This window comes from Giraffa tippelskirchi, chromosome 1, assembly GCF_054371585.1.
Source record: "Giraffa tippelskirchi isolate mGirTip1 chromosome 1, T2T-mGirTip1v1.2.pri, whole genome shotgun sequence".
Lineage (NCBI taxonomy): Eukaryota > Metazoa > Chordata > Mammalia > Artiodactyla > Giraffidae > Giraffa > Giraffa tippelskirchi.
In genome coordinates, this window is record NC_137275.1 from 12,102,737 (window position 1) to 12,106,496 (window position 3,760).

Sequence of the window (3,760 nt, forward strand, 5' to 3'; positions counted from 1 at the left end):
GATCATCAGGGAAGAAGTTCTCAGAGGCCAAAGAGAAACAAAATGAATAATTTTCCGAATAATATCTTTTAAACATACATCATGCAAAAGCATAAACGTGATTCAGTCTGGGGCCAACAGCAATGCAAAATAATTGTTGTCTATGGACAGTCAGACCCTCTCCTGTCCGGCAGAGGTCCAGCTGGCTTCTCCCTTGATATAAAAAGCCAATCCTGCCTCCATTTCATTTCATTTCAATATTCCTGACCTGAAAATATGTCTGTTCTCTGGATTCTCTGTTGAACTAGCTAGGACATCTGCCTAGCTCCCTCCCTGATTAACGTGTTAAATAAAATCTTCAACACGTATTCATTTTCACCTCTCTGTGAGAGGCATGAGTTTTCCTTTTTTTGAAAATTATTACTGACAGAATTCTGAAAGTGAAGGGTGGTTCAGACATAGACAAAATTTTCTCTTGTTTGTTGTTCAGTTTGTGCCTGAATTTGGTAGATTTCCAACCCTAGAGTGTATTAGTTTGCCAGGGCTGCCAAAACACGGTACCGCAGACTGGACGCTCAAACAACAGAAATTGATTTTCTCCCAGTTCTAGAGGCTGGGAGGCTGAGATCAAGGGCTTGGTGGGGTTGGTCCCTTCTGAGGCCTCTCTCCTTGGCTTGTTGATGGCCATCTTCTCCCTGGGTCCTCACAAGGTCACTCTTCTGTGCTTATCTTTGTCCTGATCACCTCTTCTCATAAGGACACCAGTCCTGTTGGATCAAGGCCCACTCATATGACCTCATTTTACCTTAATCTCCTGTTTAAAAGCCCTGTCCCCAAATACAGTCACATTTTGAAGTCCTTGAGGTTAGAACTTCAACGTGAATTTGGAGGAGAGGGGATCACGATTCGGCCTGTAACAGAGCAAGAAACTGGACAGGTTGGAGTCCATGGCATGGAGGGGTGGCCAGGAGTCATGCTGGGCGACCCAGCAGAGGGAGCTGTGCCCTTGCCCCCAGGGGCTGCAGACAGAAGAGTGCTGAAGTACCCACTCCATGCGTCTGCCTGTGATTCCCAGAGACCACAGCAGCAAGGCCAGTGGCAGACCAGTGCTACTTCTAAAGGAAGTGGGTTGTTTTACTTTTGGTCCCCGAGAGTCTCCAATTCCCGGGTGATTTTATCAGGGTCCTTGGCTATAGACCGCCTGACCCTTCAACTGTAGGAAAAAGAGAAACGGGACTATGGGCTTTGAGGGACTGACGCTGCTTCCTCCCCACTGACCTGCTGGGACTGGTTTGGCTTCAGGGTTTCAAGCAGTCTTGGCCGCGAGATCTTCAATCCATCACATGGCAGGTGGATGCCCAACCCACAGAGCAGAAGAAACCAAAATGCTTTGATTCACGGAGGGTGGAGCCAGAACCCTGCGTGCTCAGCCCCTCATCCTTCTATGCCCCACCAGCCTTAACCGAGGGGGTGGTTCCATGAGATCCCCGGAGACTCCCAAGAAGCACATTGTGGAAACGCCTACCCTTGGGGACACTGCTGGAAGCGTCACCACATTTCCTGCCACCTGACCTCTGCAAATCAACACAGTGTAGTTCCATTATTTCATTAGTTATTAAGACTTGCCTTGCTCCAAGAAGACTATAGAAATACAAATAAACTTTAATATTTCTAAAATATCCCAGGAGACTAAGACAAAGAGAAAATAGAGGCAGGGGATATGTGTATATATGTTATATACTTAGAAGTCTATACCATATAGCATAGAATGTGTAACAACATGTAGTGTATAATGCTTATGTGTAATATAACAGATAATGTATAATGTTAAGAAGTGTTATGAACTGAATGTTCATGAAAGTGAAAAGTGAAAGTCACTCAGTTGTGTCCAAGTCTTTACGACCCCAAGGACTATACAGTCTATGGAATTCTCCAGGCCAGGATACTTGAGTGGGTAGCCTTTCCTTTCTCCAGGGGATCTTCCCAACCCAGGAATCGAACCCAGGTCTCCCGCCTTGCAGGTGGATTCTTTACCAGCTGAGCCACAAAGTCCCCCCTCCCAATTCATATAATGAAGCCCTGACGCCTCATGTGGTTGTATTTGGGGATGGGGCCTCTAATGAGTTGATTAAGGCTAAATAAGGTCACGAGGGAGGGGCCCTCATCTGATGGGATTAGCATCCTCATGACAGAAGAGATACCAGAGAGCTCCCGTCCATGGAAAGGCCATGTAAGGACACAGCAAGAAGACAGCCACATCCCACCAAGATTCTTACGCTGAAGTCCTGACCCCCAGGACCTCATATGTGATCCTCTTTGGAAATAGTCGTTCAGATATAATCAGTCAATTTAAATCTGATTGTACTGGTGTCAGATGGACCCTAACCCAATGCGACTGGTATCCTTATAAAAGGAGCAATTTGGGAACAGACACACAGGAGGAGTGCCACATGAAGATTACAGTTCTTTTTTTTTTAGTATTTATTTATTCATTTGGCTGCACCACATCTTACTTGCAGCACGTGGGATCTTTAGTTGCAACACTCACAATCTTTACTGTGGCATGTGGGATATTGTCCCAGGACTAGGGATTGAACCCAGGCCCTCTGCATTGGAAGTGCAGAGTCTTAGCCACTGGACCACCAAGGAAATGCCGAAGATTACAGTTCTGCTGCCATGGCTGAGAAGCTAGGAGAGAGGTCTGGATTCTTCCTTAGCACCTTCAGAGGGGCCGTAGTCCTGCCAATACCTTGCTTTTGACTGTGGTCTCCAGAACTGGGAGGCAATAAATGTCTGTTGTTTAAGCCCCTCAGTGGTAGTTCTTTGTTATGGCGACCCTTGCAAACTCTTAAAACACATATAGCACTGCGCTGCCAGTTTACACACACGAGCTTCACCTTCAGCCATGAGATTCCTGGCGGCCAAAGGAAAGAGGGAATCCATTACTGGAATCTCAGCATTTCTTATGGGCTAAGAACTGCTGGGGCCAGGGCACTCAGCACAGTGCCTAGAAGCCAGGCAGTGCTCAAAAATAAATGTTACCTGGCATTTTTATGTTTAATTTTTCTTATTTTTAATTTATTAGTCACCAATTTCCTTGAAATCATCACTTTGGGAAGCAATAGACTAGAATCTAAGTTTCTCTCCGGCTCTGTGGTTTTAAGGTTTTATAGTCCTCTTGCAGTGGTTGGTGTTGGTTTTCATGGCAGACGAAGAGCTGGTGTAGGAATCCACAGGCCGTGGGCTCAGGCCAAAGCACAGGGCCGGGCCAGCCAGGTACAAGCAGGGAGGAGCCTTGTCCCCAGGTGTGTGCCCAGGCCAGGCCAGGGTGTTTGCTGCTGCTTGCCTGCTCCACCCGCCTCCCCGCACCTGCACGGGTCTACACATCCCAGCATTCTCTCACTAAGCTCATGCCGATTTCAGGATCTTCTCAACACCATGTTCTAGGCAAACCGGGCCAACCAGACCAGCTGCACCAAAGAGGAAGGCTGAAGTGATCCCAAAGCCCCTGGAGGAGCGAATGTTCTAGAATTCCATCATCTATGTCATGGGCATCCAGATCGTGCTTCTGTAGCCTTTATCCTTTCATTCACGGTCTGGTGAGTCTTAGAGCTGGTCTCTGAGTGTCCATCTTGCACTAGCTCGTGCCCTGCTCAGAGTGGACGTGTGAAGGCACCTCACAGTCCTGACACCATCCCCCACTCGCTGTGTGCCCACGGCCCCTAGGCCTCTGCAGGGTACACGCTCTCACAGTGAAACCCAGCGCGGTGTTCCCTTCTCT

The 3,760-nt window shown here is 47.8% G+C and overlaps 1 non-coding gene across 1 annotated transcript; it reads right to left on the reverse strand.

Moving 5' to 3' along the window:
- Positions 1-2,554: 2,554 nt before the first annotated feature.
- On the reverse strand, positions 2,555-2,628 carry TRNAG-UCC (transfer RNA glycine (anticodon UCC)). The gene has a single exon. It is a non-coding gene; the product is annotated as a tRNA-Gly (tRNA).
- Positions 2,629-3,760: the final 1,132 nt, after the last annotated feature.